We start from the raw sequence: 11,451 nt of genomic DNA on the forward strand, positions 1-11,451 counted from the left end.
GCCGGTCCAGGTACCTCTTTCAGCCTTTGTCCTTGGGGATGTGAAGGAAAGCAGTAGCCTGCCCAAGGTCGCAGCAGCTCCAGCTGGAGGCTCCAAGGCCCATCTTGCCTGGGCAGTCCTCCTTCTGATCCCCCCCTCAGGCGTTTGCCACCCCCTTCCCCTACCATACCCGCCGTCCTATGGAATCAGGAGCACATCTCCCATCCTCTCCCAAGCCGAAGCTGTGCATCTTCATTCAGCACAGGGAGTGGTGCCCTGAGTCGGGTGCTGTGCCCTTGCTATGCTGGGCACTCCTGGGAGGGACACTGAGCCAGGCAGGCCCCGACCCCAGGGAGCTCCTGGCCTAGATGGAGAGAGCCAGCTGGAGAGTGAGAACCTTCGAGGTCCCAGCAAAGCCCACCGAGTCTTCCCAGCCTCTTTGGGGCCCTGCCGGGCACACAGCAGGCACTTGGTAAAGGATAAACTTGGCTGAGCAGGTCTAGCCCACAAGCTCTTCAGACAGAGCTCCTCCTAGACAGGCCAGGTCCCCAGTGCCCAGCACAGGGCCAAGCCCAGGGGCCCCCGGTGCCCACTGAATGCCTTGCCCATGGTGTTGGCCAGAACAGTGGGGTTGGGGAATGAGGCCACAGAACCCCCCTTCATCACACACTGCCTTTTGCCCTCTCAGGGGTACCTCCCTACCCCCCTCATCACCAGGAAGCCTGGGGGACATCTTGACACCCTGTCTGTGTGGCCCCCCCTCAGGCCCGCATCACCACCTAAGTTCTGGACCTGGTGTGGCAACATCAGTGAAGGGAAGAGCAAGGATCTAGAGACCACACGGGTTCAAATCCTGGCTCTTCCTCTTACCACCGTGTGACCTTGGGCAAGGCAGTTCACGTCTGCACCCCCATTTCCCCTTTCCTGCAGTCTCGTAGCAAACCTCTGCCTGCCTTGAGGGTGGAGGACAGCAAGGGCGGGCCCTCTTTTTAAGTGTCACTAAGCCCATGGGGGGCACCTTGTATTGGCCTCATTTTACAATGAGGGTGGATGACTTGCTTAGGGATGTCCAGCATATGCACGGCGTGGCCGGGACTGTCTCCATCGCCCAGGTTCAGCCTGCTGGCCTTTGGTCCATCCATCCCAACTGCAAGAGCAGTGAGGCGTGGCCTCAGCAGGTCCAGCTGGGGCAAACTGGTCCCAGGAAGGGCTGGCTGGCTGGGCTGTTGGTTTCTAGGGAGAATGCTTTCCAGACCCCCAAGTCCTGGGGCAGAGTGCCAAGAAGCCTGTGTGCCCTACGGCCTGGAGGAGCGGAGAGGCCGCCTGGGGAGGGAGGACCAGTGTGTGCTCAGTACTGCCCTCTGCAGGTGGAATCCAGAGCAGCAATAATGCGATCGGAGTGCTGTGGGTGATGCCCCCTTCCAGCCTCTGGGCAGTCTTCCACATCCAGCCAGCCAGTCTGACCCCACCCTTGCCCATGCAGACTGGGAGCAGCGTGGCACAACAGAAGGCCTTGACCTAGCCTGCCCTGCTGCGTGTGACCATGATAGGACCCCTGGCTTCACATTCATTAACTGTATGTCCTAAGCCAACGCCATTGACCTCTCTGGACCCTAGCTTCCTCATCTGTAATATAGAGCCAAGATAGTCCCATCTCTGTACATGTGACAACAGGGAAAATGCTTAGTGTCGTGCCTGCTGGGCACTTGGGCCTCAACACAAGGTAGTTCTCAAGTTTTTAATTTGTTGGCTTCACTCAGAGTCTTTGGTTAAACTGATCTTCCTGAGGAGGTGAGGATTCCAAGGACAAGGTCAGGGACATTCCATTTCTGTCATGTTCAGTTCCTTCCCCGGAGAAGGACAGCAGAAACTCCCATGGCCGGGGGGGAGTTTGGTAGAGAAGTCCTTGCTGGTAGCTACTCCCCACCGGTCCTCCACAGATGTGGAAACTGAGGCTGTTCTCACCGCCTTCCCTTCCATGACGTCAGAGCCACAGGACTCCCTCCATCGCAAAGCCTCTTCTGTGCCTTTCACCTTTCTGTCAACCATTCCAGCAGGTGGGCCTGACAGTCCCCATTTCACAGATGGGAATGTTAGATTCCCGGTCATTTGCGGAAGGAGTGTGCACCTGTGCGTTCTGTCAGTTCAGAGACTCCCAGGCAGGAGCTTGTCTGTCTCCTGGCCCCGTGCATGCATTCCAGGGTCTCCAACCAGTAGGCTGGCCAGAACTGCCCACAGGGACTCAGTCCCCTGCTCACCTGGGGTTTGGGCCCAGTCCTGGCCAATGTTTTCTTTCCCATGATTCTGGGCCACTTCTCTTGGCTCCTTGCTCCTTGGAGGTAAGACTCCAGGGGTTATAGAAGACCTAGAGGGACAGCCCCCTTACCTTGGGGCAAGCCCATGGGGAGGAGCCTAGGATCTGATACGTAGACATGACCACAGGGGCCAAAGGCGAGGACAGTGAGGGCAGCTGAGAGGCTGACTCACAGCAGCTCAGTGGCCTGTGTCGGGGGTGGACCTCAGGGCTCCTGATCCCCAGCCTGCCCCTTCTTTGTATCATCGCTGTGGGTTTCCTTGGATTTTCAGGAAACGATTTTATCTGATAATTAGTATTCATCCTTTAAAAATAAGACTTGAACGGCTTCTGGAACCGACTACTCCTCTTTCTCTTCAGAGCATAGCTCCTGTTCCGTCGTGGAAATCAAAGGGAAAATAAGACTCAGCGTCTAGAATGTGCTTTCAAGGCAGTATGCAGGGTCCGCACGGCAGGCATAGAACCCGTGGCCTGGATGGTAAACGTTACCCCTACTGGCCGGGGTGCTCCGGTGATAATGGGGGGCCACATGGCACCAAAGGGTAGGTGAGGGGCTTCCTGGGGGACCTCCTGAGTCTGTGACCCACCCTTCCCCCTCCCAAGACAGGCCATCCCCCAGGTCACCAGCATTTCCTTGCATTCCCAAATCTTTGTGTTTCCATGGCTCATCCAGGCCACTAAGGACAGAAATCTTTTCCTTCTCTGGGGTACTTGATCGGCAGAGTCACCTCTCAGAGTCCTCCAAGCCTTCCGGACCCCAACAAAATAAAGCCCTCCTTCTGGGATTTCGGGTACCCAGGCCTGTAGGCTGGGGCAGGAGGCAAGGAGGACTTCCAGAAGGACATGGGTAGGTCTGCCGCCTCAGCTTCCCAGGCCCCAGGATTTGGCCCTGATAAATAGTCTGGGGCAACGCCGCCCAACAGGAATAGGATGCGAGCCACAAATGCCCACCGCAGAGGAAACTTTACATTTCCTGGTAGTGACAAAAAAATGAGAAAGGAACAGGTGAAATTAATTTTAATGGTATCTTTTATGCAGTGTAACGTGTCCAAATTGTATTCGTTTGAATGCCTGATAATATTTTTAAAGATTGAGATGTCTTATGCTCTTTTCCTTATACGACGTCTCTGATACCCCGTGTCTATTTTAACACTTATGCCACATCTCACTCTGGACGAGACAGACTTTAATGTGTGGCGAGCGGCTGAGGGTCTCGTGGGAGCATCTTTTGTCTCAGCTCACTGCTGACTTTGGGGACCCTGGGCCTCAGTTTCCTCGCCTCGTGTGCCTGTTAAAGGTGCAGGTCCAGGCCCTTCCAGGAGATGCATTGGCCCGGCGGGAGAGCGGCCGAGGACTTTGCCCTGCAGAACACAGTCACTGGCCCTTCGGATACACGTTCAAGTTTAAGGAGCTCTGGTCGTCAAGCTCTTGCGCCTCTGATTTAACCACACTCAGCCAAGCAGTACTGGCTCACTGCCACATCCCTTATGCCACAGGGCACTTTGGGCTGGCTCCTCAGTCACAGGCCTGGCATCTGCCCGGGTCAGACTGGCCCCGAGATGGGAGGGCCCGGGCTGCACACCAGTGCGCCCTGTCTGTACTGGAGATCATGCAGACCCAGACCCTGAACTTGGGGGCTCTGGGCCAGCAGCTGTGACATGTGCAGCAATGAGCCTGAGGGGGTGTTCACCTCCATCTGAGGCTGTGCTCCTGGCCCCATGGGGTATAGGGAACTGACCGGACGGCCCCCACCGGCCCCCATGCCAAAGGCCCACTGGGCCAGGGCCTCAGTGCTCACTGAAATATTTCTCTCCTGCCCCGGGATTTTCTGGGAACCCGGGGTCCTCACCCCCAGAGGAAGGGTCCCTCTGGGGCCCCTCACCAGCCTTCCAAAACCCCTTTCCCCCCAAGGAGGCGTTTGCCCAGGCTTTAGAGTCAGATCTTAGCTTCTGCATGGTGGAAGGAAAGCCAGCCTTTGCACAGTGTCCCGAACCCAGTGCCCTGCCTGTTCCCCACCCGGTCCCGTGGCCAGCCCCTCTTCCAGTAGTCTTAGCCTTCCGGACCTCACTGGCCAGGCCCCCAGAGCCCTTAGACACTCCGAGTCCTCAGTCCGGTTGATTTTACGCTGGGTGAGTGATTATTTGCTTCCCGTTTATTCACCCGCTCGCCTCCAAGCCCAGGTAAGGGAGGTGGTGAGCCCGGCAGTCCCCCGTGCCCAGGCCAGCAAGTGTACAAACGTTCTGGGATGAATGAACAAATGGACAGCGGCCTCCTCTGTCTACTGTCAGGTGCCTCGTGGATCTCGGTTTTCTCCCGATGCATTTCCCTCCATCTGGTTGTTGCCGTCTTTGTAGGTCGCTCTCTTCAACGCTACACCTCGCTCTCTGCCTCTCCGTACCTCACGCCTCCTCGCTCTGCCTCCTCCTCCGACTCTCCGCTGGAATCTGTCAAGAACAGAGAGAGGCATGTAATTGAGTTGGGGCCGTCTCCATGGCTGCAGCCGTGGAGTAACTGAAAGATCAATTTGGAAAGACTGTCTCTGTAATAATTGCGCCTTAATAGTTTCTGTGAGGCAGAGCGGGGCTTGGTGGGAGGTGGTCAGGACAGCCTCGGGACCCTGGCAGGAAATGGCCCCCTGGAGCCCCCCTCCCCCGCCAGTCCCCTCTGCCACCGTTTCCCTGGGCCAGGTTCTGGAGGGGACTAGGCCTCGGCCAGAAACGGGAGGGGAGTGGGAGCAGGGAAGACAGGCCGGTCTCCCCCCCACCTCACCGCCCACCCACACAGCTGTCCCTGCCCCCTGCTCTTACCCACTGCGCCCCGCTCCTGTTTATAATTTATGCTCATGATTGGAATTATCAGCAATAATGGTAACATGATTATAATTGCCAAGCTGCCTGGCTCAGTTGCAGGGCTGTTGGTAAATATTATGATAGAGAGTAGGGTGAGGTCACTGCCTCCCAGGGTTTGAAGGATGGCGTGGGGGGTGGTAGTGCCCCGAGGGGTTGCATGGTCCCCCCTCCCCCGCCCAGCCAGGACCCCCCCCCACACCGGCTCCAGAGACCTCACAGCTGCTGGACCAGTGGCTCATCCATTTCAACCCCCAACAACCGTCCCCGCTGAAATCTGACTTAAGTCACTCCTGCTTTAGGCGCAGCAGTAAGCATTCAGAAGCGTGTGGGGTGTGAGGGACCCCATCTGTCACCCCACCAAGAGAGGGCACTCCAAGGCTGTGGTGTGATCTCTGCCTGGGAGATGAGGTGGCCCAAGGTTGGTCCTTCCATGCCCAAGTTGGTGTGACTGGCGATTCAGTCCCGAGAACTCAGAGGTGGCCTGGGGGTCTTGGTGGGGGGCCAAGGGGCAGGACAGGGCCACTATCCCAAGCACAGTTTCCCTGGGGAACGGGGGATATTTCCTGCCCCCAGAGGCCAACCTTTCTGCCCAGGAGAAGCAAGCCTGGAGGCCCAGGGTAGGAACATGGACTACAGAATGCTGTGGGCATGAAAACAGTCCCTCTGAGGGGCGCCTGGGTGGCTCAGTTGTTTAAATGTCTGACTCTTGATTTGGGCTCAGGTCATGATCATGGGTTCAGTTCGTGAGATTGAGTCCCGTGTCTGGCTCTGTGCTGACAGTGTGGAACCTGCTTGATATTCACTCTCTCCCTCTCTCTCTCTGCCTCTCTCCCATTCTCTCTCTCTCAAAATAAACAAATAAGCATTTTTGAAAAATAGCCCCTTTGAGCCGAGCAGAGTGGCGCAGCGGAAGCGTGCTAGGCCCATAACCCAGAGATGAAAAATAGCCCCTTTGAGAGAGCCCAAGATAACCCGCGGCTTGGGGCAAGAGGTGCCAGCCCTAGTGGGCACCAAGCCAACTCTGTCTCCTCTCTGTTCCACTGTTGACGTGCTCAAGTCCATGTTCAGAAGAGGCTGGTGACACTGAGAACCAGACAGAGGCCATGAGCAAGAACAGCGGGGCCCGAGGGGAAGGCCGAGACCCCAAGGCCGGGACAGCCTTGGTGGGTCGCCCTGTGTGGTGAGGAGGGGCTCAGCACCCCTATGTAGAGCAGGGGAGTGGGGGTCCGAGGCTCAGAGCCCCCCCCCCAAATCACTGGGCAGCAGGCAGCAGGGGAAGATCTGCCCCAACTTCTGGGACAGGATGGAGCTGAGCTGCCCGGGGCCCAGCCCCTGACTTGCCGCATTATTCATGAGCCCGACATTCCGGCAGGGGTAAACATGCAGGAGGAGCATTTCAAATCCACTTTGCTGCTCTGGAAAATAAATAAATGAGCAGAGAATGCCAGCACGCTTGGAGGCGGTGGGCCCGATGCGCAGAGCCCTGGGAAAGCTCGCAGATGGCCTATTTCTGTCCCCTCACCCGGGGCTCCTGAATAGCGGGCCCGAGACCCACGAGGTGTGCCAGCTGAGCGTGGGCCAGAGTTCAGCCCCGTCTGTCTCCTTGGGACACACCACCTAATCACCGAGGCCTCGCCTGCCAGGTCCCCCCTGAGGCTGAGCCCTGGACCCCTGGAGGGCTCAGAAAGGAGGTGCCCCGCGGGTGGCAGATCAGGACTGTTTGCTGCCATTGGAGACTCTTTGTCTCTTTACTGTGCAACTACAGACAAGTGCCTTCCCCTCTCTGGGCTTCAGTTTCCTCATTGTTAAATGAGAGGCGTTCACTAACACCCTAAGGAACTCCCCTCAGCTGCATCCTGCGTGGGGACCATCTGATCCAGAACCAAAGAGAACCAAGCGATAAAGAGAATGAGGTTGTCCAGCAGAGTGGTTAAGAGTGTGAATTCTAGGGGCGCCCGGGTGGCTCAGTCAGCTAAGTGTCTGATTCCGGTCAGGTCGTGATTTCACATTCATGGGCTCGAGGCCCGCATCGGGCTCTGTGCTGACAGCTCAGAGCCTGGAGCCTGCTCCGGATTCTGTGTCTCCCTCTGTCTCTCTCTCTCTGCCCCTCCCCTGCTCATGCTCTGTCTCTCAAAAAATACAAATGATTTAAAAAAATTTTTCTTAAGTGCTAATTCTAGCTCTGCCTCTGGCTAGCTGTGTGTCTTTGGGCAAACAACCTCACCTCTCTGTGCATCGGCGACCTCACTGATCAAATGGGGACAGGGAGTGTGGCCACCTCGAGGAGGTGCCGTGGGGACGAGATGAGGTCTGCCGGCCAAATGGTCAGAACTGTGTCTGGCACGTGTAAGGCCCCGTGGCATTGGCTGTGAGTGCTGCCACCACCTGGCCTCAGCCTCCCCCCTCCCAGCCCCCGGCAGCCTGAGGGACCCTGGTGGGGAGGCAAGCCAGGCTCACTGACACCAAGACCCGCTGCCCCTGGCTTCTGTGGTTGGGCAGCGTGCGGCAGGCAGTCGGCGGCCATGCTCAGCTCCCCATGCTCAGCACCGCATCTGTCCCGAGCAGAGCCCCCTTTCTAATTTGCTAAGGGGCCACCAGCGCCCTGCCTGCCAGGACTGCCTGAGAGGTGCCCCTTGACGTTTGTGGACATGAAGGTCTTCTGCCCTAGCTCCTGCCAGCGACATCTGGCTCCGAGAAAGTTTGTCCAGGCCCCACCCCCTCCTCTGCCTCCCCGCTGGACCTGGAGCTTCCCGTCCCCGCTGATGGCCAAGACCATCCCGCACCAAGCTCTGGGTCCTTTGCAGCCGGCTGTCCCATCGAGGCTGGGACTCTGCTCTGTGTTCTCGGCTCTACATCCTGCCCCCAAAGTACTCACCACCTAAAGTTCAGTAGATGGGTGTTCACTGCGTGAGGGATGGGCCTAGGTCTGGAGAGCTGAGGCCCCACCCCAATGTCCTGAAGGCTTCATGGAGCTGCTGCTCAGGTGGGCACATGTGGCAGGGCCAGCCGGGAACCCCGAGGCTCCGAGACCCAGCCCGCCCCGGGTGCTCAAGACCCCCTTGTCTGCCTCCCACCATTTTTTTAAATGTTTGTTTATTTTTCAGAGAGACAGAGCATGAGCAGGGGAGGGTCAGAGAGAGAGGGAGACACAGAAACCGAAGCAGGCTCCAGGCTCTGAGCTGTCAGCACGGAGCCCGACGCGGGGCTCAAACCCACAAACAGTGAGATCATGACCTGAGCCGAAGTCGGACGCTTCGCCGGCTGAGCCACCCAGGCGCCCCTGCCTCCCAACATTGTGTTCACCTCTCCGGCTCCCCTGTCACTGCCTCCAGGAAGGAGTCCTTGACCTCAGGTCAGCCGGCATCCTGTCTGTCACCCCCCTGTCAGTCAGGATTGCAGAGAACTCCATAAAGGAGAAAAGAAAAGCACACACGACCCACCCCTCTTCCTGCCCTGGCCCCCTGATGGTTCAGACCCGGGGCCCGGACCAGCTCTGTGACTGGAGGATGAAAATGGGGTGCACTTTGTTCAAAAAGCAGGAAAAATGTGTCTTTAAAGGTATTGAAATATAAAACAAGTTTCTTTCTTCCACAGTCTCTCTTTCAACGTATGATGGGGGGTGTTGTTTATTTTGTTTTATTTTTTAGAAAGAGAGAGCACAAGACGGGGAGAGAGGCAGAGGGAGAGATAATCTTAGGCAGGCCCCAAGCTCATTTCAGAGCCTGACCCCTAACCCCGGGATCAATACCTGAGCCAAAATCCAGAGTCAGACCCTCAACCAACTGAGCCACCCAGCCACCCCACATATGATGGGTTACATGAATAGCATGTATGTCTCAATTTAATATTTTTATTTATAATTTAATAATTTAATATTATTTTTAAATATTTTTAATTTTTTTTTGAGAGAGAGAGAGACCACATGCTCCTACATACGCAAGCAGGGGAGGGACAGAGAGAGAGAGGGGGGACAGAGGATCCGAAGCGGGCTCCGAGCTGTCAGCACAGAGCCTGATGCAGGGCTTGAACTCACAAACTGTGAGATCATGACCTGAGCCGAAGTCGGATGCTTAACTGACTGAGCCACCCAGGCGCCCCCACACCTTAATTTTAAAATACTTCATTGCTAAAAAATGCTAAGCATCATCTGAGCTTTCAGTAATCACTGATCACAGATTATCATAACAAATATAATAATAATGAAAATGTTTGAAATCTTGTGAGAACTGGAGTGCCTGGGTGGTTCAGTCAAGCGTCTGACTCTTGATCTCAGCTCAGGTCTTGTTCTCAGGATCAGGAGTTCAGGCCATACGTTGGGTTCCACATGAGGTGTGGAGCCTACTTGAAAAAAAATAGAAAAAAATATTGTGAGAATTACCAAAACGTGACACAGAAACACAAGGTGAGTAAATGCTGTTGGAAAAAGGGTGCAAATAGACTTGCTCGATGCAAAGTTCTCACAAACCATCGATTTATAAAAACCACAGTCTCTACAAAGTATAGTAAACCAAGGTATGCCTCTATTTCATTCTTTCTCCAGCGGTAGAAGCACTGTCCAAAACTAACTCAACTCTATTTCACTTTTGATACATATACATTCAACCAACTGTCTCTCCCTTTGGCTTATGACATACAGGTGACCCTTGGACACTTTCTGAGAAAGCCATGGTCACCTTTCTGCATTTGGAGCAAGTTTGAACAGACGGGGACCTCTCAAGGCTGTCTGTCCATGGCCCCTTGATATGATACATGTACTTTTTACCTCCTTCGAGTCTCACTGAATCCTTGCTCACATTGGGCCCACAGAGTTCCAAGCCCGTGGGTCATTACCAATGATAAGGACCCACTAAATGCGTGTGGCATAGGACATGGGCACACGTGTTCTGAGTACCCCCTCTGTTCCATTCATGTTCATTGTCCTATTGGACTTCACTAAAACACACTTTCAGGGGTGCCCGGGTGGCTCAGTCAGTTAAGCATCCAACTTCGGCTCAGGTCACAATCTCACAGTTTGTGAGTTCGAGCCTCATGTCTGGCTCTGTGCTGACAGCTCACAGCCTGGAGCCTGCTTCGGATCCTCTGTCTCCCTCTCTCTCTGCCCTTCCCCTGCCCACACTCTGCCCCTCTCTCTCTCTCTCTCTCAAAAATAAATAAACATTAAGAAAAATATTTTTGTAAAATCCCACGCATTCAAAGATAAAATTATTAAGGATTTAAGACAGCAATGACGGAGCATTTAACGGAGCATGGACCCCTTCTGAGCTCAGTGTCCTGTGTGTCCCAAGAAGCAGGCTCTGCCGAGGAGAGCACAGGTGGCCATCCACTCGCTTGCACAGCATCCGTGCCCACCTGCAGGGCTGCCATAATCCTGGGGCCCCCACCCAAGCCCCTTGCCTCCAGTGGCCTCCCTGAGTAATGGGCTCAGACTTCTGCTTCAGCTGGTTTACATTCACCACGGCCCCCCGCCATCTCCAACTCCCCCCACTTCATCCCCCCCCCAGAAACCAGAGACCTGCCCCCCCCCACAGCTCTCGTGCTGTGCACCCTTGAGCAGCTCCCCCACCCGGCCGAGGCCCGGTTTCTCTGGGGTGACGGCGACAGGGCTGTGGGCTTGCCATCAGCAGGGTCAGGGGAGCGGTGGTCCTTCTGTCCACCTGTCCCCACTCAGAGACCTTTTAGGGACCTCTCAGCGCTCACGATCACACCGCCCGGCCCCCTTCTTGGGATGAGGGGGTATTCATCCCAAAGTGCGATGCTTTCTTACCCAGTTGGAGTTTCCGCTGACGCAGCGTATTTGCAGCACTGGCATTGTGCTTGCATTTAGGTCAGACCTATTTTAACTCTGTGGGGACCAGAGCTGAGCAGAGACGGCCTTCCGGGGCTGACGCGGAGAAGTGTTGGTTGGTTCAGCCCAGCGTGGCTGTTGAGAGCCTGGGAGGGGGCAGAGGGAAGAGAAGGGAGGTGTAGAGGGAGGCAGGAAGGGGCAGATCACCTTGGACCCCAAATCCCGGCCCGTCGGAAGCCCCCTCACCCTCTCCCTTCCTGGGAGGCCTCTGATACCCACTTAGCTGGTGAGGAGGGGAGGGAACCCCAGACAGAGCCTCGAGGACATAGTTTATGTTCTCCTTCAGCCAGTGGTGTCCTTTCCTGCCTCAGTTTCCCCACCTGTGTGAATGCAGCCTACTCCGGCAATGCCACCCAGCACGGCCAGGTTCTAATTCCCCTGAGATTGAGAGGGACCCTGAGTGGTGTCCTGGTGCTGGCTGTGTGACTTCCTCGAGTTACAAAATCTCTGTGCCTGAGTGTCCC

At 55.9% G+C, this 11,451-nt stretch overlaps 1 long non-coding RNA gene across 1 annotated transcript; it reads right to left on the reverse strand.

Moving 5' to 3' along the window:
• Nucleotides 1-3,294: 3,294 nt before the first annotated feature.
• On the reverse strand, nucleotides 3,295-11,010 carry LOC115299162. The gene is made up of 2 exons (XR_003912015.1): nucleotides 10,907-11,010; nucleotides 3,295-4,737 (listed from the first exon to the last, which is right to left on the reverse strand). It is a non-coding gene; the product is annotated as an uncharacterized LOC115299162 (long non-coding RNA).
• Nucleotides 11,011-11,451: the final 441 nt, after the last annotated feature.

Source organism: Suricata suricatta, chromosome 8 (assembly GCF_006229205.1).
Source record: "Suricata suricatta isolate VVHF042 chromosome 8, meerkat_22Aug2017_6uvM2_HiC, whole genome shotgun sequence".
Classification (NCBI taxonomy): domain Eukaryota; kingdom Metazoa; phylum Chordata; class Mammalia; order Carnivora; family Herpestidae; genus Suricata; species Suricata suricatta.